The 27,342-nt window shown below is 40.9% G+C and overlaps 1 long non-coding RNA gene across 1 annotated transcript in view; it reads right to left on the minus strand.

The window, feature by feature from the left end:
• LOC141995602 (uncharacterized) overlaps nucleotides 1–21,873 on the minus strand; it is a 217,793-nt gene extending 195,920 nt beyond the window's left edge. Inside the window, exons 1-2 of the long non-coding RNA XR_012641368.1 lie at nucleotides 21,776–21,873; nucleotides 21,043–21,115 (exon numbers count right to left, since the gene is read on the minus strand). This is a non-coding gene — a long non-coding RNA (uncharacterized LOC141995602). The remainder of the gene's footprint in view (nucleotides 1–21,042; nucleotides 21,116–21,775) is intronic.
• Nucleotides 21,874–27,342: the final 5,469 nt, after the last annotated feature.

Genomic DNA, 27,342 nt, shown 5'->3' on the forward strand with positions numbered 1-27,342 from the left:
CTCCTGTCTACTGGAAATACCTCACCTGAGTGTATCCTAGGATTGTATTAGCATATTTAATGACTGCATCACATTGACAGCTCATATTCATCCTGTGATGAACCAATACACCTAGCTCTTTCTCCTCCTCTGCCACTTCCAACTGATAAGTCTCCACCTCATAGCAAAAATTATTGTTAGTACAAGACCTCCACTTTGCACTATTAGATTTCATCCCATTTCTATTACTTCAGTTTTCAAGATTGTCCAAATTTTCTTGTATGATATTCCAGTCCTCCTCAGTATTGGCTATACATTCCAACTTTGTGTCATCTGCAAATTTTATCAGCATATTCCCACTTTTTGTACCAAGGTTATTGATGAAAATGTTATACAAGATTGATCCCAAGACTGATCCTTGAGGAACTCCACTAGTAACCTTCCTCCAGCCTGATAGTTTAATCTTTCAGTATGACCTATTGTAGTCTCCCCTTTAACCAGTTCCTTTCAGTTCTTGTACTAATCTCTAATTTAACTAATAACTGTATCAAATGCCTTACTGAAGTCCAGATAGATTAGATGTACTGCATTTCCATTGTATAGAAAACCATTTATCTTCCCAAAGAAAGATCAGGTTGGTCTGGCATGATCTTTTGTAAAATCATGTTTTATTTTATCCCAATTACCATTTACCTCTATGTTCTGAACTATTCTCTCTTTCAAAATTTGTTCCAAGACCTTACATACAATTGAGGTCAAACTAACAGGATAACTTCCTTCCCCCCGCCCCTCACTTCCCTTTTTTAAATACAGGTACTATATTTGCAGTTCTCCAGTCAGAAGATATGACCCTCGCAAGTTTATGGATTAATTAAAAATCCTTGCTATTGGGCTTGCAATTTCATATGCCGGTTCCTTTAATTTTCAAGGCTGGAGATTATCCGCTGCCCCCCATCCCCACATTTGGTCCCATTAAGATGTTTGAGTTTGGCTTCCACCCTCGGATGTGGTAATTTCTACTTCTATACCCTCATTCCCATTAGTCACCCTGCCATTGGTGACATTTAAATATTTCATGGAGAGGGAATGTTGATAACATTCTGATGGAAACCAGACTGGTTTCGTAGCAGCTAGCCTGCCTCAGTCCTCAGCAGCTCACCTGGTAGGCTGACAGGGAGCTGGAAATGCCAGCTCCCAAACACACAGATCCTCAGCAACTCCGGTTCCCAGTGCCTGCAGCTCCAGGGAGCCCGCTATGCTGGGAAAGGATATAAAACCTCTTACTTCAGGGTTTAAGCCAAGCTGTTAAGAGGCAGCTTTTATTGTCTACACCTGTGGGGGTTTCTTGTACCTCCCTCTGAAGCAGCTGGTGCTGACTGCTGTCAGAGACAGGATACTGGACTACATACACCACAGATCTGATCCACTTGGCAATGTCTATGTTCCCATGTTGATACAGGTGCTGTAATCCCCAGTTTATAACATTATCTACTCCAAAGAATTGTGACTAGAGGACTGGATTAGAATTTAAGTTCTTAAAAGCAAAGATCCTGGTTGTCTGTAAAAATAAAAACCAGGAAACAGAAATGCAGAAAAGGTACAATGCATAACTGGAATTGTCATTAGGCAGAATCTCATTTCAAAGTATTCTGTGGGGTGGCAGCTGGACTTTAAGCATGTCTTGAAAGCACTCTTCTTTCTACTGAAGAAGTTCTCATTTTTCTTATTAGTTGATTCCAGTGGAGTCCTTCAGAGGCTCCAAGCTAATCAATTATCTGCCCTCCTTCTCAATGACGTGATTCCTTACTAACACAAGTATTTCATGCTCTCTGGATGAGCTTTTCCATTTCCCTTCTGCTAAAACCGTTTCACGTTTTACAGTCGGTTTAGCAAAAATTAATGCTATTTTTCAACATTTTCTCCTCCGCTACTACTGCCTTGGTGGTGAGCATATAGGATTTTTGCCAAGCCAAGTGTGGGGGGAGCGGAGGGGGGGGGCAATTTAAATTGTAAAATTGAAGCACCATCTAAATTTCAATGTAATCATAGTTCTTCTCACATGGGAGGTTCACCACGCAGACCAATACCTAGTTAGCTTATGATAAGATGCAGAAATCCAGAGAGGTGGCATTATCTCATTACAGTTTGACATCCTTCAATGGAAAATGCAGCATCAGTGCAAAGTACTAGTATTACTGTCATACAGGAGAAGTGTGGGGAACTACAGCCACCCAGAAGAAGAAGGTTATACCCATCTGCAAAAATAGTCAGTACGCTAGCTGGGCTCAGGAAACACCCCACAACACAGTCAGCTGAATTTGAAGGTTAACCGTTGGGTTTCACACCTGGCATTGGCCCCTGACAGTATATTAGAGCAGAGGGACGACCGGTCTTTTCCAGTAGGCAATTCCCATTTTCCTAGGCTATATGAAAAGCTTAAATGTGAAACTGACTCACATCCCACTCTCAATTTTACTGAATGCTACTCTGAGGATTGTGTGCGACAAAAGTACGTGACAAGCATGTCACCCGGGAGCACAATCACCACCAAATATCTGAAACACAGAACTATTTCATCAGGTGTGGAACCTGAGAAAGTATTTGGTTCAAAGCATAAGTGTAACTCCCACACTATGAAGGCTGGCATTTATCCATGTCACACTCCTGTTGGTGTAGTCAACACTGAGGATGACCACAATAAAAATCAGAAGAACTGATTTTCATGTTCCAGAAGCATTCTAGTTTCCCATCTTCCCTAACTGATGGGCACAAACAGGTACATATATTGTATAGCTAGAACCAGGGCCTGGTGTCCTCCACAGCCATGGAATTCGCCACAGAATTGTGCATCAAATTTTAAGACTTAATATTTTTAAATAAATTGCCAAGCCTTAATATTTTTGAAGAAAGTCTTTCAAATGAGAATTGACCGGAAACAGATTCAGAGATACCTGCTGGAATCTGTATAAAGTCAAACAACAGAGGTGTGAACTTCCCCTTTATCCAAATGGCATGTGAACTTTGAAACCTAACCATGATATTGTTGTCCCTTTGGCCTGAGCAATTAGCCAACTTTCAAGGCTTTGCAGAGGTGTTTCAGTTTGGAGGAGAAACGGATGACATAACCTTTGGGGAAGTCCTGTTTATTTACAAAGAAGGTACACAACATCCTGTTTCCAGGAACACAGCAGAAACGAACAGCAGCAGGAGTTGCCTTGCTGAGAAATCTCCAGTGAGCTCTGTGCTCAAGAAGCGGTGTCTCTCTGCTTCTTTTCAGGGTCACACTCACAATAGCTTCTCTAGCAACTTACATCACCATTGCTGTGTCTTCCAGGGGTGTGAAAAATCCACACGTAGCTATGCCTACTTAACCCCCACCCCCACCCACCTCCAGTGTAGAATTCTTCCATCAACCTAGCTACGTTTCTGGTGGAGGTAGATTCCCTCTACCAATGGGACAACCTCTCCCATCAGCATAGGTAGTGCCACTGTAGCATTTTCAGTGTAGACAAATCCAAAGACACACAGCTTGCCAAAACCAAACTCCAAGCCCCAGCATTTGCAATCAAAGAGTCCCTGAGACAAAAAAAAACCTCAGTTTAGTTCTGGATACAGGGGCTTAATTGTTTCTTCCACAGAACCTGAAAGTAGGGTGTTTACTATGCCCACCTGCTTTAACCAGGTCTGTGATTGTCTTTGGATCAAAGACCCGCTAGCTGCCAGCTATAGCAATATTAATAAATGTCAACGTTCTTAGCCATTTCACTGCTAATCATTTTAAAAGAAACATCCAGATAAACTACTTATCATGCAACCCTAAGCCACTCTCCACACCTTCCCCCTCCCCCCCCCAAATGTGCCAAGAGCTCCCCGTAGAACCTTTCCAGCTGCTAACCTCTCCAGCCTCCACACAAATTCCCCAATGCAGTTTTGAGTTTTCCGAACATGCATTTTTGCCAGTCATTGAAAACTGAAAATCTAGCTGAAAACTGATCAGACCCCACTGCTTGGAGTATTAATTTTAAGTTTAATTCAGTGAATCCTCTGTCACAGATTAGGTCAAGTAGTCACTGCTAGCAGCCCACCAGGCTGCTGTGTGGGGACCCAGCCACAGGATCCCATGTGTACTTTAAGATCCCCTGGGTCTCAACAGGGGGCAGTACTATTTGCTCCCTTGGCCTCTCTGGCACAGATCCTGGGCACTGAAGGCCACCTGCCTTAGGACCCAAGACCAGCACTGACCCCCAGGTTACCCCCATAGCTTACACCCACTTTCTCCCAGAACCCTACCAAAAGGGGTGAGCCTTCTAGCCTCCCTCTTCAAAGAGCCGCATGGTAGGTGTAACCTATAACGCATAAACACTTGGTAGAGAATTCTAAATAAAGAGCAATAATATTTTAATCATACCAGAAATATACAGCTCTGTACAAAAATAATAAACTCTACATTCATTTTTCTGCCTCAGTTTCTTCACCACTCTAGAGCATTCTTTGGGTTGGAGTCAGGGTTGTCTGTAGGATCCAGGATCTCTCTTCCCAAACAGATAGCCTTTCTCCTGAGGACAGCTTGCTTCCTCTGGCATTGGCCTGCCTGTTTCCCTCCCCTCTCCTGTCCAAACTTCCTGTGTATCTGTCCCAGTCTTCCCCAGCGAGTTCTTTTCAAATCCCTGTTTCAGCTAAGGATGTATTCTGATGAACCTCTTGATTTAAAATGGTCAGAACTTTATTTCTATTGCTTAGGACAGGATCAAGTTGGCTTGTTTTAGGCATTAGATAGAGTACATTAATAGGCCAATTATAAAAGACTTTAAAAGCTTCATTTGTAAACTATTACAAATCATTATTGTTTTGCAAAATTAGGTTTCCATCCTATCGTTAACATATATTAGTGATGCCACTTCTGGTCTAATTGTGGGTTTGAGTCAACATGCTTCAGTCAATTCTATTGGCATGCAGTGTCCTCTACAATGTATTACAGTTGCCCCCAAAAGTTTATGTTGCGCTAAAAATATTGCTGCTGTACAATACTTTATAAGAGCTCTTTCCTGTGTTAGTGTCTCCAGGTTATTTTCCCTGTCAGATATTAAATGATGCCAATTACAATTCCGGTTAAAGTACTAAATAAGATCAGGTAGTTCAGCACTTGATTTCAGTGATCCACAAATGTTTACTGATCTTCTGAAGAGGGGGGGGGGGGGAGGGATATTGGGATTTCTTTTCAGACATTGTAGTCAAGACTAAATTCTAGTGCTTCTCCCACTGAAGTCACGGAAACCTTGGGCTGGCCTTGATTAAGCTAGACCTTGTTCTCAGTTACCCCAATAGTAGGGTAACCAGATGTCTTGTTTTTAAAGGGACTGTCCCATTTTTGGGGACTTTTTCTTATATAGGCGCCTATTACCCCCCACCCACCCCCACCCCTGTCCCGTTTTTTCTACAGTTGCTATCAGGTCACCCTACCCAACAGGCTCTTTTTTCCAAAAAATAAATAAATAAAAACTAAGTTCAAATCAATGTCACTGTGGTAGATTGAGAATGGTGTACATCAGAATTTTCTTCTTCAAAGAAGGATAGTCAGACATATTTAGGTGTGCTCTTTGGGTCATAATTAGAGACCTAGGGTGAAATTCTGGTCCCATTTGAGTCAAAAGTAAAAATTTCACTTTAATATAATCAGAATCTCACAACCAAAGTTTAGAAGAGCTCAGATTTGGGTTCCCATTTTAGGCCTTTGATAGAGGCAGGCCACAGCTATGAAGTTTGAATTCAATTTGTTTGGGCTGATCTCTAAATCATATTTGTAAAAGATGATGGGGACTTTTTGTTCTATGTATGTACAGCACCTAGCAGGGTGGGGTCTTGGTCTGTGACTGGAGTTCTTAGGTGCTCTGATAACACAACAAACACACAATAGTAATTCACCCATTCTGACAGAGAGCACTGGTGGAAAAATGTAAGTCAGCTTATATACAGGTCACTCAATTTATTTACTCTTTTATATTGTAAGGGAGGGATCAACTTCTACAAGTAAATAGAGAGGACAGTATAGTACTGAGAAATAATAAAATACTGCAGAAGCTTTTCATTTTTAGCTGTACGTTTTGGAGATAAGTACATTTTATTTTATACACACGGAAGAAAAGCAGTAACACACAGGCTGAACCAAACGGCTGAGGCAGGTACATACGCCAGTAATCAAGAACTCTAACCCTTTAATGGGAGTGACATTACCACAAGAAGGAGCTACAATATTCGAACCAGGAATAAGGGAACTAGCTTTGTCCAATTTCAACCTTCCTCAAGCATCATGGGTTTTGAAGCTAGACTTGAGCATTATTGAGTTTACATTCCAGTTCAGAGAGGCTGTAAAAATCAGGAAGTAGAAAAGTCAGGTGTAGAGAAAAATAGGGTAAAGAAAGGGATAGTGAGGAGAAAGTATTAAAAATAAATACAGAGGCTGTGAAAAAACAGAGCAGAGAGTCAGAAAGAGGGTCCAATGAAAAATAAGTGCTGTACATGTGGCAGGCATGTAGGGCATGTATGTGTGGCAGGGGTGAGGGAGGTCATACACCACAGGAAACACACAAACATCCCTTTAGCTAGTAAAACAATGCTCGAACAGCTGAAAATCTTCCTTTGGAGGAGGAATGGAGAGAGAAGGCAGGTGGACACCAGGGAAGGAGGTTGTGGCACTGGAACATAGTCACAGCCTCCCTCACACAGGGGAAAGGAGGCCAACCATGTCTAAAAAGTGACTGGCACTGTCAAGGATTTGGGGATGGAGAGGGGGTTGGAGGATGCACCAATTCAGTGCATCTCCCCCTGACCTTAAAGTAAATCTGACCCAAATCCCTTGGTAGAAATTTAGAGGAAGGGAAATGGCAGCAACCTGCCTCTTAGGCTGAGTCCCACCCTCCTTCCCCCCGGTGCAGGAAACCCGGTTGTCACAGAGAAGTGACATTTATACCTCCCTGCCCCAGCATGACAGAATCTGGCCCTTTACATAGAAGATTCAGGGAGAATCAGAGTTTAATTAGGAGCAAAAGCAAGGAGCCTGCCATGACTGAAGGGGGACCTCTTTAAAGTCAGTAATTAATTGGTCTATACAGCGTGCTCAGCAACAAGGAACACAAGCTGTTTGGTTTTATAGCTGCCAAAATTGCTAGTGCACTTCAGTGCTTTCCCACTAGGTTTAGGTCGGTCATATCACTGAGGATCATTCAGAAATATAGACAAGAGTACTCCTTTTCATTTGTGTTGTGCTTATTAAATGGCCTTTATTGTTTTAACTAGACAAGGTCAATTAATCATTGAAAACATTGGCCTGACAGTAATTAATAATCATGGATGCAAAGAGTCCAATCAGCCCTCAAGAAAAGCAATCACACAATCGAAGATGGATTTTGTTCTCTTTGCTGCAGCAGGAGCACCTGGTACATTCTAGCAGAGTCTGTGGCTGCATTATTGAAAGGAAAGGATGAGAGAGTAGTAGCCCTCTTAAGGCAGGCTGGGTTAATTTCAAACCTTTGCATACAGGCTGCAGGTCTAGAAAACAGTAACTGAGCAGGCAGGCAGGATCAGGAGGCAATACCCCAAAGGAGAAAGCTGATACCCCTTGTAGTCCATAATCCAACAAGACTCTCATCGAATGACACCAATAGCCTGGTCTACATGTAAGGGTTTTGCCAAGATAGCCATACTAGCAAAACCCTCCTAGTGTAGGCGCAGCATACATCAGCCAAAAAGTGCTTTTCCCAATATATCTTGTATTCATTCTGCAAGCAAAATAAGCTATACAAAAAACAACCACAAAAAGAGGCATTTTAATGTCCATATAACTGTGTCTATACTAGGGCTTTTGATTGTATATATATGTCACCAGCACCCTCTCCCCCACCACAAAACATTGCTATCCTAGCACAAATTTCTAGTGTACACCTGGCCAAAGGGAATTTTGCATAAATAAGGGTGGCAGAATTTAACCCTGGAGAACTAGTTATTATGGGCCAATTTTATCAGTGGTGTAACTCCATTCATATCATTAACACCTGGAATGAATTTGGCCCAGAGTCAAATTCAGTCACCGGTTTTTACATAACACTCCCCACTGATGTCAAAGAGTGTTCCCCACATGGAATGATGGCAGAATATTTATGCTCTTTTCCATGTGCTAGATAGCTGCTGATAGTACCAATGCAGACTATGAAAGAATTTGTTATTCCTTGTTCATTTTCTCCTAAGGGCTATAGATTTCATATAGAGTTCAATTGCCTTTTCTCCTGTCATATCTTTCATACCTTAAAATTACAAATATGTGATATAAAATGTCATTTGGATGTTACAGCAAAATTCTTAGAAGCAATCAGCTGAAGAAAACTTATTCAGAAGCCATTTGAAAGCATACAAACTGAAAAGAACATTTTTAAAGGTTAAGCTTTCCAGTGTATCACAAACATCTAAAGCATTTCTATTACTTCACATAGTGCTGAAATTTTTATTCATATTAGGGATTATTTCCTTTACAAAAGTACTAACTCTAGTGAGCACATGGCATAAATTATATGCTAATGATTTCCATGTAAGAGATGTGTAGTTTAGCTGACAAAATGCAAAATTAAATACATACAGAGAGACTAAAAAATCTTTGAAAGACTTCCTGCACAATCATAGACCTGTCTAGCCAAGGGGTAAGGGTCCTCAACTCCCTTTGAAATCAATGGGAGTTAGGTGCCTAAATAATACCTTTGAGGATCTGGGCCTAAGTACCTTGAAGAATTAGTTCAGAATGAATATGCAACCCAAGTGATCTTGGAAACCTTGGAAAGTCAATGTTGTGATAATATTTGAAAAGGTTAGATGGGATAACCTGGGTAAATATAGGCTACCTAGCCTGACAAAATAATGGAACGACTGATAGGAGACTCAATCAATAAATAGTGGCATTATAATTAATGTCAATCAACATGGTTTCATGGAAAATAGGTCATCAGACACACAAAATTCTCTGATGAGATTGCAGACTTGATTGATAATATATTTAGACTTCTGTATGCTGTTTGACTTAGTACTAATTAAAACATTAGCACTATGCAAATTCAATATGGCACATAATAAATTGATTTAAACTGGCTAACTAATAGATCTTATCACATATTGGCTAATGGGGATTCATCAAGTGGAAATATTTCTACCAAGGTTTTGCAGGATATGCTGTGGGTCCAATGCTATTCAATAATCTTACTGGAAAAAAAAATAAAAATCATTGCTGAAAGTTTGCAGATGACACAGTGATTAATGGGATACTAAATAATGAGAAGGACAGATCTTTTGTACCACTTGTCTGGATCACTGGCAAGATGGTTGAGTTTTAATACAACCGAACATAAGTATGTCTAGGAACAAAAAAATATAGTCCATATATACAGGATGGTGCACTTTATCCTGAAAAGCTGTGACTGTCAATCTATGGGGTCATAGTAGATAATTAGCTGAACATGAGTTCCCAATGAAATGCTGTGGTAAAAAGGGCTAACACAATCCTTGGATGTTGTGGCACTCTGTACCTCAAAGCAGCACCCTGGAACCCCCATATTCACCCCGGCATATAATTATGATATATTTCATACAAAGCATGCCATGTAAGATATCATATGAAAAGTCATGATCTACTGAAACCCACTGATCTGTCCAAATACGTATATCCATTAGTGTGTATGAAGTTATGAAATTTTGCAGTATGGAAATATTTTCCAAGTTTGAGAATCTCTGTTGCAAGTTCCCCACTGACAACAAGGGTGGTGATCCACCTCAGTAGGATGTTAAGCAATCATCAATCAGCAGGGTAGTTGTAAACAAGGGATTTACAATTCTGTAAGTAAAGCACCACACAGTAGGGGATTGCTCAACCCGGTTACTCAGCAAAGCTCAGCAGGACATATCTGGGCTAGTGTTTTCCAGGCATATGCACTGAGGATATAAAATAGGGGACAGTGGCATCATGCTTTTGCCTTTCTTCTTCCCCACCTGTGCTGGAAGCAACAAGGATGCTAGGAAAACAAAGACTTGAACTGAGGAGACTGGTCCCAGGCTTAAAGGGGAAGACTGTGTATTAAGAACTGTAACCTACCTACAAAATCCAGTAAGGTAAGAAAAATTGCTTGATCCAAATACGGCCTAGTCTAATAAGGTTTAAAAATTAGACTGCATGCTTACTTTTTATTTTCTTTGGTGACTATCTCTAGCCTTTTGCGCCTACCACTTATAAGCACTTTAAATCTATCTTTCTGTAGTTAATAAATCTGTTTTACATCTTACCTAAAACAGTGTGGTCTGGTTGAAGTTCTTGGGAAATCTCAGCTCAGTTTACAAAAGCTCATGTGTGTCCTCTCCACATCGAGGGAGGGATGGACTGGGTAATTAACTTACCAGGTTTCTGACCAAGACAGACGGTACAGTTCTGGGTTGCAAGGCTAGGGGCTTGGGAGATTTGTGAGTGCCTTTCTCTGTATGATTTGTGAGTGGCTCATGGAGCATTCACACAATTTAGCTGGGTGTGGGGCTCCACATGCTGTTGTACTGAGTGATAACAGTGCCGGAGGGGTTTGCTGCTTTTCACTAGCAAAGTGCTGGAGAGTGAAGGGGGTACAGGGCATCCCAGTTCCAGGTTGTACCCCGGGGATCCCATCACAGATGTATAAACACTGTGCCAGGGTAGAGAGGTGATATTACCTCAAAATATGGCATTTTTGAGACCTCTACAGGAATTCTGTGCCTAGTTCTAGGGTCCACATGTTGCAAAATTGAAGAGAACACAGAGAAGAGTTGTAAGAATGATTCAAATTCTGGAAAATATCTTACCATGAGAGATTTAAGGAGCTCAATCTATTTAGCTTATCAAAGGGAATACTAATGTGAGATTTGATAATGGTCTAAATACATATCTGTTAGCAGACAGCTCTTTAATCTGTCAAAGGCATAACAAGATCCAATAGCTGAAAGTTGAAGCTAAAAAGAGTTCAAACTGGAAACAATGCTTTTTAAAAAAAAACAAAAAAACAAGCAAACAAGAAGAGTAATTAACCATTGGAACAGCTTACCAAGGGATGTGGTAGATGCTCCATCACTTGAAGTTGTTAAATCAGGATTGGAAATCTTTCTTTAAAATATGCTTTAGTTCAATCAAATATTGAGCCAAAGGCAGGAATTAGTGGGTGAAATTCAATAACCTATGTTATGCAGGGGTTCAGACTAGATGATCAGAATCGTCCCATCTGGCCTGAATCTATTAATCAAAATCATCTGAACCAGACATACAAAAGATCTATTAAAAGTCATCTTGTCCATCCCAGAGCCAATATCCTGCAGTATCCTTCAAAGAGAGAGCTTCTGGCATAAGACATAGCAATTCAATAGAGATCTATCTGAATGTTTAGGAACATCTTCCCTTAATATTTTTATTCTATCAAGGGTAAGTGATATTTAATAAAGTAAAGTTATTTTGTGCAAGAATAATTGAAGATTACAATTGGTGACCCGGTTCAGAAATAGTAATTTGTATTTATATATTACCTTACAACTGGAGATCTCAGAAAGACTCACAGCAACTCTGTGATAGATAAATATTACCCCCATTTTAGAGAAGAGGGAATCAAAGCAAAGAGAGGTTAAGGGATGTGCCCACAACCTCACAGGAAGCTCTGCAGCAGAGCAAGGAATATAAATTTCTTCACTCTTCATCCTTCTTTGTCTAAACCTAAACCCTTTCCCTCAAAACTGTTTTAAGGTTTGGATCAGTTCAGTTGAACACCCCCCCACCACCACCCTTCTCTACTGTGTTCCTGTAAAAATATTCCCTCCTGAGACCCAGCACATATATTCTCCCTCCCTGAGAACTCCAACAAACCCTTCCCCTAAGGCACTTGCAAACTAGTCTCTGAGCTCATAGACTTTAAGGTCAGAAGGGACCTTCATGATCATCTAGTCTGACCTCCTACGCATTGCAAGCCACAGGACCTCACCCACCCACTGTAGCTAGACAGGGTTTCTCAAAAGTCATTTCATCGTGACCCCCTTCTGACAACAAAAACTACTACACAACTGTGGGAAGGGGGACTTAAACCTGAACCCCCGGGGGGGGAGAGGAGGGAGCCAAAGCCAAGCCCTGCTGAAGCTTGAGGGCTTCAGCCCTGGGTGGTGGGGCTTGGACTTTGGCTTCATCCCCGAGCCCCAGCAGGTCTAATGCCAGCCCTGGCAACCCAATTAAAATAGGGCTGCGACCCACTTTGGGGTCCCAACCCACAGTTTGAGAACTGCTGAGCTAGTACATTCAATGATCTCACTGTGGAGTCCAGCATATCCCTAGTCTTTGCTTTAGAGGTATATACTATCTGTTAACCCAGGCCAGTTTAATCTCTTGCTAATTCTGGTGCTTTCCTGTCAGAAAATAGCAATGTACTCAGGCACAGAAGCTAACACCATGCACAACAGAAACCTGAGATGGTCTGAGCCCTATGATGGGAATATCAAAGGTAGTAAAGTCATAGCTTGCTCAAGGTGCAGGGTGGTCATAGGGATGTGAAAGTGTGAAAAAAAATGACTTGAACTCTGGAGGTTAGGCACGGAGAGTGATTCAGTGCCTGTCACAAATTGTAGGGAAGAGATGATGTACTAGCTGGAGGAGACAGATTTATGACCAGGGAAGAGAAAAAGAGAAGGCTCTCTGTTCAGAGAGTGCGGGGAGGGAGAAGAGAAGGTTTAGATAAGCATTCAAATGTTGGGGTGCCCACCTGACCTCCTCCAATCATCCCTTACACTTTGAAATTCACCAGCCTCTACCCCAATGTAGTATCTTTGCAAAGTCATGTTTCAACTTATAAATGGTACATTTACATTTTCCAGTCTCCTATAAGGGTGCAATGCTTGGGGCCTGGAAATTGAGACCAATGCAGGGCTTGTTTTTGTGGCAAAGCTTCAAAAATTCTATAAAACAGATCTACTGATTTTTCAATTAAAATGATAGTACTATCGACCACATAGAGTAAAACTAATTGTCTGCAGTTCCTCTAAGGGAACCGCTTCTCTAACTGACTAATAACTGCTTTATATTCGTTTAAGTTGGAAAGTCTGTAGGCATGGCCAATCTGCTGCCTACAGAATTTTGGTGCACTGAAGGGAGAACAAAAAGAAATGAAATTGTAACAGCAGTTTCTTCACTGCAGTACCAAAAGGATGTAAAAATTATCACAAGTGACAGGGTTGATGCCATGTACCTTAAAACTAAGCACAGAATTACTCAGTCTGCTAAACAATTAAGTCTGTGACAAGATCCAACATGAGATATCCACCAATCACTAAAGGCAGTTTTGAGCTTTGGGTCTATGCCATCAACCAACCAAACAGCAATGAACTGCTCTGGAGTGAAGGAGAGATAGGGCTTCTAAAGAGTTTCTTTAAATACATATTTTATAAATGTAATTACTTTTAATAAGAGTCCTGCTACCACCCTCCCTTTTTACCATTTTAGCTGTCAGTTGCTGCTTTTCTAAGAGGGTTTCAAATTATATTCAAAATATAATGGTGACATTTCAAATTTTTCAACATTAGCTCTCTCTGTGCACTCGCACGCTCTACCCCCATCCAAGTACTGATCTGACTTCTCATATACACTTCCTCTTGGTCTGACAGAATTATTTTTGACACCCTATTTGTCCACTTTAGTTGCACAACATACAAAGCCAGCAATTTGTCTTTTCCCCCTCTCTGTATATATTTGTCTCCACTTGACAGGCTCCTTTTGCTTTCAAACTAGAGGTACTGTAATGGAGGCAAAACACTGAAATTACAGTTAAGATATTTTTAGAAACACAAAATACTTGGGAGAACTAGGCTTTAATACTGGTATTATGACTGAAGTTAGGAATTATGGTTATTAGAAGCTTTACAGTTTATGCTTGCCATAAATCTAATTGCCTATTACATTATTCCCTCTTTCAGCAATACTGTTGCTATATTTACTACAGACATCTATGATGACAGACAGTACCTTTGAGGAGAGCCAGATAAACAAAATATTTTACATACTCAAGCTTCTCAGTGTCTAATGGATTCATATCATGGAGAGAAAAAGGCTTCATTAGAGGAAATGCACCAGGTGCTTGAAAGCAGATTTACCACAGAGATTTGGTTTGAGTTATCTGCTACAGTTTAATGGGAATGCTGGTGTTCAACTCATGGAATCCTGAGCACAAAACAGACAACTACAAAATACTGGGAGCTTGACAACTCTGGACACAAACCTTTGCCTGGCAACAATGATATTGTCTGGAATAAAACATTCTATAAACTCGTAAGGCCACTGTCTCAGAGAGGCCTGTGCAAAGGTCATTATTATTGCAAGATGTTTGCCACTTGGCACAGCTTCAACAATGTTCTGTTTTGTCATAAGGAAGCAGGGGATCAAGCCCTTGGGTGAATGGCTGCATACAGAGGTAATTATCCAGGCATTAGAACCTGAGGGCCAAAACAAACTCTTCCAGTTTACTGCACATCAAAATATTTGATGCAATTCTAGTGGTGTGCAGTAAGTAACTTGATTGTCATTGAAAAGTACAGTGCAGTAACAATGGACAAAACGACAAAGTACTGTTACCGATTTGAATAACCCATTCATCAACAATTAATAAATCTTGGACCTTGTCTGACGTGGCAAAGCGATGAAACAAGAGGAAACTCTCTTTTTGTACTAGTGCCGTTAAATAAGAGGTGTTTAGCACAGAGGGATTGGCTTGTGATGCGTTGTCTGTGATACTCCAAATATCAAGGGTCAAACACTGTACTTTTGTAGATGTATTGTGCATGGGAGATTCTTGTAGGGATGAAGATTTAAATTAATTCTCGCCCTCTCTTGGTCCAAGAATATGGAGCTTCACTTCCACAGCATCAGGTCACAGTAGCTGCAGCAGATTACAGTTTACTCTGCCCTCCTATATCTGGGTGTTTGTCTCCTGGATGCACACAGTTCTGTTTTGCAAGTGTTTGTAGAATCAATCCTACCTACATTTGTTAATTGGTCTTGAATTTCATTTCCTCCGTATACTACTGCTAATAGTATTAAAATGTGAAGATATAGTGGAAAAGGTGTAATTATAGGTAATCAATTGGCCAGTGTCTGCTCTTGAATTCACATGCATGCACACAGATACACACATTCCCAAGCACAGAGTTGAGCCCCAAATTCTTATCCAGTCACTGGTATTATGAAATAAAATGACAAGCAACATAGCATCACCAAGTTAGTTGTTGGGGGATTAGGGGTGGTAAGAGGGAGAATCAGACATATTCCTTGAATGCTACCTGTATTCCCAATTCTTGTATATTTGTCATGAATGTTATGACTTTTGGTGTTTTTCTTAAAAGTCCCAGGCTCTGGAATTTTATGAGAACCTTAGTTTATTATTAATTATAATTATGGTAAGTTTCTAGTCCTCCTGGTTGTGGAGGAAAACTTGAAAACGTGACCCAAGTGCAACCTAAGATGCAAGACAAAGAGTAAAGAAAAGGAACCCCAAAATATATCTTCTTTGAAAATGTCATCATTTGAAGACAGTCTCATGTTTTTGAAGGCCTGACCCTTGATGTTTAAACTCTGGGGGTTAGCAATACCACACCAGGACTTCTGCTCAATTCTGCTGTCTCAGAATCTTTGAGTATTCAAGCATTTTACACAGCTTTGAAACTGGTCTACACAATTTGGTCAACAGAAGTGTTCAACATCAAATACATATTCAGTCAAATCTGACACTGAGCATATATGTTTGATCCACTGGTGTCTTGGGTAACCATTTTAAAGTTTGGATACCAACATCAGATACTTCATGAATAATCCAGAAACTGCTCTATTTACTTGTGACTTTAGAATACTGAATGGGCTTGAAAGATAATGTGGCTGGTTCATGAATGCTTCACAAAGCCAAATTTACCAACCTGTATATTCTGCAAATCCTATTTGACCAGCTCTACTTCCAATTATTTAGCAAAAGCATGTTCTTCCATTAGTGTCTTTGGGGGAGCAGGAGAAATAGTGACTCAAATATGAGAGGTCACAAAAATACAGTTGCAAAGTTTCTTCAATAATTCTAAGCTGCTAGCTCCAAGGCTCTGATACATACCCCAGTGAAGTTAACAGACTCCCACTGACATCAGTGAACTTTGTGTCAGGCCCCTAGTACTGACACACCAGCAGTGGTGAGACTGCTCAATATATTGTGAGGTCAAATCAACTGGAATTTTGTTTCTGTCACTGAACTAAACTGCTATACTGTTAATTTTTTTTAAAACATAGTTAACTCCTTTACAATCCCCATCTTTATAGTTGAATCAAATCATCACTAGAATACACCCAAATTCATATAACAGCAAACTTCCCAAATCAGACAGGTAGGGAGCATAGAAGCAAAATGTCTACTTTACAGAGACAAGCTCTAATTGGCTGTTTCAAGCTGCAGCACCCAGAAAGGTGTGATATTCTTCTTTCCTGATTTAGGACACATCAGATGACAGCAACCACAATCTGATTCCTAAAACTCAAGGTCCACGCACCACTATAAGCGAGAAGCATGTGCATCAGGGGCAGTGAAAAATGACTTTTGGTTTGGAAAATAATGTGTGATCCATATAACCAAGTGGTAATCAGTAACAGCTAATTCCACTTTAAATTAAATCCTACCAACTGGCAAAATACCCACCAGAGCTACGTTAAAAGTCTTCTAAGCATCCATCTATCCAATTTTTTTAAGCATCATTACAATAGTAGAGAGAAATTCTGCTCCAAGCTCCACAGAGCAAATCTCAGCTCTGTTACTGTGATCACCCTACATGTGCAGAACTCTGGGAGATTATTAGAGTCAAGATCTGTCATTCAGAGTTGAAAATAGAATTTTGCTCTAAGTATGGTGTGCTGTGTGTTATATTACATTCCTTGCAAACGAACTGTACTGAGCGCAGTAAAAAATAATTTTTCCTAATCTTGTAGGATTCCAGAAACAGAAGGGTAGATAGCAGGCCAAAAGCATGAATTATGCATACAATACCAGCAAACTCTTACCCCAATATATAGCTGCAGCAGGTTTTGCATGGAAAAAGAAATGAGGAAGAAACAGATATTGAACAATTTTCTCCATAACTGGTTCTTACTCACTCTAAATGTAAAATTTTATTTAGCCGATTTCATAGGGAAACATCATTATTAAAGAAGCACATTTACATGGGTCTCTTTGAAAAGATTTAATGCAAACAAAGCCTGAAATAATTGAAGAAAAAACATCTTCTAACTGTTCTCAGAAGAGCTTAGCACGGAGGGGGATGGCAGGAAAGAATTACTTTATTATATTGATTTTCTTGGGAAAATCAAAGTGGGATAAGCCAAATAGACCAATTCTCTTTTGCAAAACTCAATGGAAGCATACCGAATGGCATTTCATTTACATGTCAGAAACTGTTTGTAGTCATCCTGTTGTAACTGCAAAACCTACACATCATTACTCCACTAAAACAGCTAATCCATGAGGATATCTTGATTCATTACTGCACATTCCTATTTTTAAAATTGATCAAGGTATAAAGTATATAAGTTTTATATTTAAAAATGTAAACAAGCCCATCATTAACCTGAAATAAGAGAGTAATATAAACCAGACATGCAATAACAGATATGTTGAATAGCAACAAATGTAATTGGCCAGCAGTTTTCTAAAAGCTAGAATGTATCTTGGTTCACAAAATGAAAAATGTTTTCACATGTAAGCAGACAGTTCTCTTCACCGTGTTAAGTCTTGATTATTGTTTATTTCTGAATAATCTATTAGCCTTTCATATAATTTGTACTTTATTGTTTCTTGAGCAGTGAATTGAAACAATCAAATACATTTTCAAACCAAGTATCTAAAAAATCAGTTCCTTCTGATCTCATTAGGATTTAGGATTGAGTAGTCTCATTCATTTGAAGTTGTAGCATTTGGTGGTCTGGAACTCAACTTCATATCTGTCTGTAAAGGCACCTTGTAGACTTAGCATGATACAAGTGATAGATTATGATAATATTTATGTGAATGAGGGCTGCAGGACTTAGCTCTGAATTACTGGCTAAGTCCTGAATTTAGGGCACTGTATTTTCTTTGCTATAGCATAATTGATGAAAACACAAACTCTTGTGGTTATAGGGCTGGACTGGAAATCAGGAGATTCAGGTTTAATTCCTGACTCTCCCACAGACTTCCTGTGGGACCCTGGGCATTTCACTTAATATCTCTGTAAATCAGCTTCTCACATATGAAATGTAGATACAGTAATACCACTTCCTTTCTCCCACTGCTTATTGCCTCATCTGTTGAGGCTGCAAATTCTTCAGAGTGAGGATGTCTCTTACTTTAGAACTTAGAGGCCACATTCTGCTAGGCACAGTGCATACACACAGTAATACAAATAGTTAACAAACTAAAGTGACCAAGGGTCCAATCATGCATTTCTGAAGGCAATTGCAAAACTCTCACTGACTTTGATTGGAGTAGGAGCTGGCAGTAAAGGAGTGTAAGGTTTGCAAGGAAATCTTTCCTCTCTCCTCTAGGTGATGGTGTCACCAACTGTGGCAGAAAAAGCTAAGAACTCTGAACTGAAAGTCTTAGCAGATCAGAAGCTTTTCAGCATACTTTCAAATTCAGATTAAGGACTTGATCCTGTACTTCTAACTGCTAAATAAGCTATGAGGCTTTGAAGACTCAAACATTTTTCTTTCTTTACCCACTTGTCCCAATAGCCAAAGAGCTGCTTTAGAAGAGCTGATCAGAAATGATCACCTATATAATCCTCTCTACTACTAGATCAGATGATCTATAAATCAGGTGCTTTCCTTTATGGCAGTGGTCCCCAACCTTTCTTGTGGGAATAGCATATTGCTATATATATAGCATATACTGTGGCGGGCGCCTGACAGCCCACTGCCGAAATGCCACAGAGAAACGGCAACGCTTCTTGGCGGCATTTCGGCAACAGGGTGTCCTGCAGGCAGACAAAAATTCCCCGGCGGGCGCCATAGGGGACCCCTGCTTTGTGGCCTTTATTAGTAATATCAAATATTCCTCACATCTCCAATAAATGCAACTTATGAAAATAAGAATCAATGGTCCATCTATCCCAGTGCCAGATGCTTCACAGGAAATGAACAGAACTGGGCAATTTTGAGTGATTCATAACTTGTCATATGGTACACCTGGAGCATGGGGTTGCATCCCTGACTATCCTGGCTAATAGCCATTGACGGTCCTATCCTCCATGAGCTTATCTAGGTTTTTTTTTTTTTTTTTTTTTAAACACAATCATACTTTTGGTCTTCACGACATCCCATGGCAACAAGTTCCATACATTGACTGTGTGTTGTGTGAAGCAGTACTTCGTTTTGTTTGTTTTAACCTGCTGCCTAGTAATTTCATTGGGTGACCCCTAGTTCTTGGGTTATGTGAAGGGGTAAATAACACTTCCCTATTCACTTTCTCTGCACCATTCCTGATTTTAGAGACCTCGATCATACTCCCCCTTAGTCATCTCTTTTCTAAGCTGAACAGTCCCTGTCTTTTTAAACTCTTCTCAGATGGAAGCTGTTCCATACCCCTCATCATTTTTGTTCTCCCTCTATGTGCCTTTTCCAATTCCAATATGTCTTTTATGAGATGAGGCAACCAAAACTGCATGTGGTATTCAAGAGGTGGTATACCTTCTTTTCCTACTTCTAGCAAAGAGCAGGATAATCAAAGACTTGAATAGACCAAGCTGAAAATGATCTAAAACAATAAGATGATCCACTTTTTACAGCATCCTTCACAAAATTCAGAGGGATGTTTTTAAATAATGCTTTAATTAATATTATACAGAAAAATTACATTTTGAATGAGAAACCTTTTGTTTAACTATTTATAAATAGCCATTTACTGACCTATTTTTGATACATCAAAAATCAAAATAACTTTACTCCCCTTCAAAATAGAAACAGAAATTGTGATAATGCAATGACAAAGGCCAACTCATAGTGTTGGGCCCCTGTGCAAGCCCATCACCCACTTACACCAAGTCATTCACCATTAGGGCCCTAGGTTTTTTTCCCCCATTGTAGCAAGCTTCTGTCGGAAAGGACACATTTTGACCTGATCTCATTAGGAGTCCTCACTCACTTACACTCACATTCTCTGGTCCCAGTAGTAAGTGAGATTTCATAGAAAAGGTTCAGGAACCCAATCTTGGGGCCACTAAAAATTCCACTGCAAAACTCCAAATCATTTCAGTGACAGCAAAAAGAAACCACAGATCCATCCTTCCGGGACCAGGATCTTAGGATCGGTCCTGAAGAAATCAAAACTTTGGCAAACATAGCATATTTATCAATTCCTTTTTCTATTTATAACGAGAAACAGCTTCTCTTTCCTGCTGATTCCTCACCCCCACTCTTTCAGCTAGGTCATTTTCAACTTCAGTCCAGTTCTCTCCTCATCACTTCCCATTTCTCTCCCTCCTCTCTAACTCCCCACCCCCTTGATATTTTTTCTCCACTGCAAAGATCATGGGAACAACTTGTTCTTAACTGAAAACACAAAAGCAATCAGTTTTATTTTGCAAGGTTGTGCTTTTTAGTTTGGTCTTGGTTTTTTGTATATAGACACCAACCATGAACCTCTGATATTTTAATCACTGAACTGTAAATATAAGAAGATTCTAAGTGCATTTGTAACATCTGTCAGGATCGAACCTGGGACCTCTGGAACTTAGTGCATGAGCCTTCACTGCATGAGCTAAAAGCCAACTACTTCTTAGCTAAGGCTGTAGAGCAGACTCATTTAAAACACAAACACACATTCTCTTTCTCTCCTCTCCTCTCCCCCCCATACCCAAAAAGTATGTGGGTTACACATTCATGACTTGTCAACTTCAAAATGGCTCCAAATTAGACTTCTTGTTCTTTCTGCAGTACAGAAACTATATAAATACACCAAAACATGTAAGAATTCAGAGGATACTACTTACCTTAGAAGTTAACCCCAGATACTCAGAGATGAGAGTTTCATAGTGCTCAGCGAGTCCTCCACATCTTTGTCAACTAGTCATAAGAAACCAGCAAAAATCAGATGACTGAATATTCAAAATACCCAAACCAGCTGGGATCAAAACAAAAGAACCAACAAGGCTTTTTGTCTGCATAAAGAACATTTGAAATTTCCTCTTCTAAGACACATTACTACATAAAATGTGACAAAATTTAGGCCTCATCTACATTGGGAATTTCTCCCTATACCAACAATTAGCAGCCAGTTACTGACATAACTGCAAACCCCACGTGAGGATAAAGAAAGCAGCAGTTTGTAGCAGTGGCGCTCACTCAGTTCCTGCTTGAAATCACATTAAACTCCATCCGTGCAAACTGCTGCTTTTCTTGTCTACACTGGTTGGCAATGATGCTATTTCATCAGAGGCTGGGGCACAACCTAGACAAGACCACAGAGACAGACTCAGATCTCAGTCAGGAGTAAATCCAGAGATGTTAGATGATGGAAAACAGGTGTAAAGAAAGGAAAAATCAAGCCCCTCTATTCAGCAGGACACATATGGAGTTGTACTTCTTTTACAATTATCAGCACTTAAATATGATGCAATTTTCCATTTACACACCATTTTATTTGTACATTCTAAAGGTTGTTTATTGATTTTAAAGACATCTTGTACAAAATATACTGTGTAAGAGTCAGAGTATTTTGCATACCTATACTTTGGAACCAGTCTCATCAACACAGCATAAGGTAATGCAGAGGAAGCCACTTTCAATAAGCCTCCACCTATAGCAAAGTTCCCAGTTGTTTCAATGCATTTTAATTCTTCTTGCAGCAAAGCTTGACTACACTATTGTATGTAGGTTTCACTGTGCTAATCCTCTTGGAATGTAGAATTTATCACCTTCCCCACAGCGTTAAAAGCTGCATTACAAGGTAATAATCACTTCCGCTTCCTTCTCTGCTCAGGACAGAAGAGGAAGGGGGAGCAGTACTAAGGAGAAAACACTGGTTCCTACTCTTCCTCCAGCTGCTCCGAGCAAAGACTGGAGACCAAAGCCCTGAGAGGATTGGAGGATGTGAAGAGATGCTCTGTCACCACTTCCAGAATGAAAAGGAGAGGCAGAGGCCCTTACCAGACAGCCCCTCTCCAGTTATAGTAGGACTCTGTACATAGTGCCCATTCTGAAGCCTCAATTTCTAATGAGTTTGACTGGAATAAGGACTTTAGAAGTAGTCTCTGTGACAACAGGGGTCTGATATGAATGAATAACCAACTGGGTAGGGGTGGGAGGCAGACCAATAAATACTCCTGTCTGGGAGCACACACCCTAATCTTCTGAGAGGAACTTAGCCTTTTCTATTCCCTGACGAGGGTAATGAGCTCCGCCTGCTCCAACAGACATTCAGAAGCACAGCTGACTTCCTCATCCCAGTCAAGCTAGCACAGGGGGAAAGCAGTTGTGCTTCTAACTATTGCTGGTGATTTAGGGCCAAATCCACAAAGGATTAAGGCACTACTGTGATCTACAAAACCCCTGCTCAGCTGCCTCCTAGCCCTGTAGCTACCTAAACTCACTAGGTGCCTATATTTCTCTGTAAAGTTTCCCTAGGCACCTACATTTTCGGCTCTGATGCTGGTGCCTCGGGCAAGTCTCCAGGTGTCTATTTCCTGCCTAAACCCCAGTGCAATCCTCAAGCCAGAAAACGGAAGATAGGCAGAGGAATACCTGTGGGGCCTAATCCTATAGGCATACTCAGAGCATACCTGACTAACTCCACATAAACTTTTGCCCAGGAGTTAGGTTACTCATCTAGGATGTGGGAGATCTCTGTTCAGTCAGCCCCCTGCACCCCCCATTGGGAAGAGAAGGTATGTGAACAGGGGTTCCCCAGTTCTCAGGTGAGTGCCCTAACTACCAGGCTAGTCTGATGTGGCTTTCTCAAGCTCCTTTTTTAAAGCTGTTCCACATTCCATATTAATAGGGATAGAGACAGAGAATTAGTCTAGTGGTTAGGGAGCTCACCTCAAGCTGGGAGAGCGCTGTTTAAATTCCTTCATCTCATCCAACTTGGTCCTGTAAGATGCTGAATGCCTAGCTCCAAGAAGGGACAGAGTGTCTTCTGAGCCCAGTGAAGACAGATGCTCAATGCCTCACAGAATAGGGTCCCTTTGTTGAAAATTTCATGTTGTCTTGCAATATTTTGGCACTCCCACTCCTGGCTACAACTAGGAAGTACAGAGGCTTATGAATATTGAACTTCTTAAAGAAGTCAACTAAACTATTTGAAGTCTTAACAGAAAAAAAATTTGTTTGGCTTCTGCTGAGTGAAAACTGGGAGTGTTGGGGGTGAAGTGCTCTGAATTGATTTGCTTATTACTAATTCACCCAGCAGGGGCAGAGGGATCAAACACAGAACACCTGGCATTTTAACAACTTGATATAAACACATTCTTCTGGCCGGAGTTTGGTGAAGTACCCATGCTGGGTCTTAGTACTGAAAATGGGGCTATTTGGCTCATGTATACAGGAAAAAACCTATGTTCAAGTCACAGGGTTAGGTGTAACAGCTGCTATCTGTTTAGGGAAACTGTGTTTTTAATCTCACTCTGCTAACAACTGTTTTATTTACATTGACAATACCAAAAAAAAAAAAAAAAAAAAAAGTGTGTGTGAGAGAGAGAGAAACCCACTGGTCCAGACTATTATGCTGTCAGTCACAATTACCAGCTTGGCAATTTATTTCCTGCAAAAGCCCAACTTGTTTTCTGCTTTCCTTTAGCTAACAGAAGGAGGAGTTTGCCACTCTTGGAAATCAGTATTGCAAATAATCCAGCCCTGGAGTTAGTAGGTATCTACCATACCATTTTTAATCTCCTCACATTTCAGAGTATTCTTGGCCCTCCCAATTCCTCCCCTTACATCTGGACTCTCCTTAACCATTCCAGTGGATGCTGTCCTATTGTTGAGCCACTACAGACCAGCAGTTCTCAAACTGTGCATTGCGAAAAGCCACAGCCAGGAACCCCAGCGGGGCTGAAGCCCAGAGCCCCATCCCCCGAGTGGGGCTGAAACCTGGAGCCCTGTGCCCCATGCCCAGCGGGGCTGAAGCTCCCTGCCTGAGTGGGGTTGAAGCTCTGAGGCCCTGAAGGTAGGAGGTTGCAATTTTTTTTAATGGGGGGTCGTGATTTTTTTTTATGTCTAAATGGGATCACCAGCACAAAGAGTTTGAGAAACATTGCTAGACCGTACAGTGAAGGGCAACTGGATGTTTTTCTCTTTCGTAATATTGTCCTGAGACCATAATTAGAACCGAACATCCATAATGATTGTATCTGCAGTGCTTGCCCCAAGGGAATTCTCTGCAGCTGATCCTGGGGCTTTTAGAGCCATATTACACGATGCTAGCCCCTTTTGCCAGGGTAAAGGCACCATGGTAGAGGTGAGAATTTCACCCCAGGTGTTCTAAATAAAATGAGTATGTACTTTTTCTCATTAGAAGGCTTTTAAATGGCTCCTTTTTAAAAGTGTTCCTGTAGCTAACCAACAAAACCTCATTACAGCGTATATTTGAAACTTAGATTTTGGTATTTGTGCAACTTTCACTTTTCAGGTCCAGAAATGATAAAATAATATTTAAATTGCCATTATTTGAAAACTATACACTGATCTCCATCCATGAAGGTGACAGAGAAGAGGGAAAAAAGCTGACAATGTATTTTGGGAGGTTCCCATCACTGACCAATATTTTCAGTGACCGAGCCAAAGAACGTTTCTTGCACACAGTGCACTCTAACAAATGCTTTCGCACATATGTACAAAGAAATGGGTGCTGTGATACTTGTAGGCTGTCTCTTTTGTTTGACAGACTCGTTCACCAACAATTTCAGCGATACAGTACTAGAGGAATATGATCTGGGTGTCCAGCCATGTTTGGTTTTGGCTGTATGGCATATTCATTTACTTTATTAAGCTGGTGCCTCCATCCTATTTATTGAAACACTGCATTTTCGTGTACCTACATGAAAGAAGAAAGATATAAATACTTTTTCAAAAACTAAGAACAACCCAAATGTAAGCTCTTCATTTAACCCCCTTCCTCTCCCCCCCCCCCCAAAAAACAAACAAACAAAACAAAACAAAACCCCACTTACACTGCAATTAAATACCTGTAGCTGGCCTGGGTCGGTTGGCTCAAGTCAGCTGACTTTGACTCAGGCTGTGGAGTTGTAAAACTGCTGTGTAGACATTCAAGTCACTGTGAATTTTGCTGTTCTCAAAGCTTAGTATGTGTATGTTGCAATCTGATGATGCTTTTTGCAATTGCAATGTTGTTACTGTCAGAAACAATCTGTTTACTTTGCATATTTCCACATTTTTCCGAGCTGCCTGGATTTGATCTTCTGCAATTGGAATGGAGATTTACTAATTTATTTTATTTTGCAAGATGAAAGGCCTTGCAAAGGGTGTGGAAAGGTCCCACCATTCAGAATCTGGCAAAATTCAGATTTGGGGCATAATCATTTTAATGAGAATTCAGATTCAGCTGTCCCTGCCTGCTGAATCTGGGTCCCAAGGGCAGGATAACCCAATATCCTTAGGATCCAGGCTCCAGAGGGCACAAGAGCCTCAGAAATAGTTGCATCAGAGCAGGAGTGAAATGTGCTTCTTTCAGCCTACTATAGGCAAATAATGCAGAGCAAAGACCAGTCAGTACATCTGGGATTGAATGGATGAGACATTACTACAGAGTACCCAATATATGAATTCATTAGCAGGGATTACTGATGTAATAAACTGGCATCTGGGGACTTTTGAAGGGCTGTGAGCACAGTCTGAGGCAATAACTGATACAGGTTACAGCTTAACCCCTTCACTGCTGACATCTGTGCAGTGGCGATGCATATTTTACATTCATCTTTGTTTGCCAAGGATGAAACCCAGTGTAATGGCTGCACACTTGCTCAGCGCAGGCAGGCATCATTTGCTTAGAATATAGAAGTCACAGTAGGATCCAGGAAAACCTAGACACAATTGTAAACAGCAATTTAGTCACATACAAATACATCACATTCATGGAGTGTGCGTGTTTCCTGTTGGCAATATACTCTAGCCTAAGAGCTGTCAGGTGCACAGAGTCCCATCCTCTATGCCTAGCAGTGATGAAAAGTAGGCAGTCTAATAGAGTTTCCTCCATTATCTCTACTAAGTCATCCTTGTTCTTTGGGAAGATTAGCTACTCAGTTGCACGCCTCACCCTATCACTGAAGTAGCCAGCTAGGCAGAGGCAGCTGATTGGCTGATGCCAATGGCGATCCCTCTGTTCCATTAAAAGGATGCAGTGGATAGTGTGCTAGAGATGGTGGTGGCTGACTCAGACGGAAAGGGTGTAGCTAATGCTGTAGCCAAACTGATTTTCACTTCCAGGAAAAATTCTGGAAAAATTTTAATCCCCAATTGGAACAAAAATCCTAAACCTTGAAATTGTTTATGGAAGTGAAATTCCATATTATTTTGTTTTGGAAACACCAAAATGTTCCCACAGTGGGAACATTTTGGTGTTTCCAAATCAAATATGCTTCTTGGGGTTCCAGAGCCTGGGAGCCCACTTGCTACTACTCTGGTCCTACCTGATGGCTCTTGCCAATATATGTGCATGTGTGTCACCCATATCCTTCCTGTGCCTTGGGTTTTTTTAACATGTTTGGCACTGTGTTTCCGGGTCTGTGATGTGTAGAGCAACCAATGCTCACCTTGCTCACTGGGGTGTGACTTTGATGGGTTCGGAGGCAAAGGGCTGTCCCCTCATGTGTGTGGGAAGGCAAGAGGGGGACATGAAGATCACCAAGAAGGAGTGGTTGGGGCAATACTACATTTGCTCTCTTACCGCCCCCCGCCACAGTGTGTGTGGATAGGGCAGGAGGAGGGTGCTGCTCCTTTTTGGTTCCTTTCCCACCTCAGGTGGCAGGCTAGCCCAAGGTAACAGAGCTTGACTTGCCTACTGCTGCTGCTGCCCTCAGACAGTGGCGCAATGAGGGACTGGCTGATTGGCTCTTGCCTGCCAGGAGAGGTTGAGGGGGGTGAATTCTGCCTGTGTTTATTGCTGGGAGTAGCCATTTTGAGCTCTTTTGCTTTCTGCTGGCAAGTCACCAGCCCCAGCCTTACCTAATGAGCTAGATGTCTTACAATTCTGGGAGCTAGGAGGATCACCAGACTTTGTTTGGGTCTAGAAGGAATGTTCCCAGCTGGTGAATCTGGCAAACTTCTGGGTGGCTTTT

Source organism: Natator depressus, chromosome 11, assembly GCF_965152275.1.
Source record: "Natator depressus isolate rNatDep1 chromosome 11, rNatDep2.hap1, whole genome shotgun sequence".
Lineage (NCBI taxonomy): Eukaryota > Metazoa > Chordata > Testudines > Cheloniidae > Natator > Natator depressus.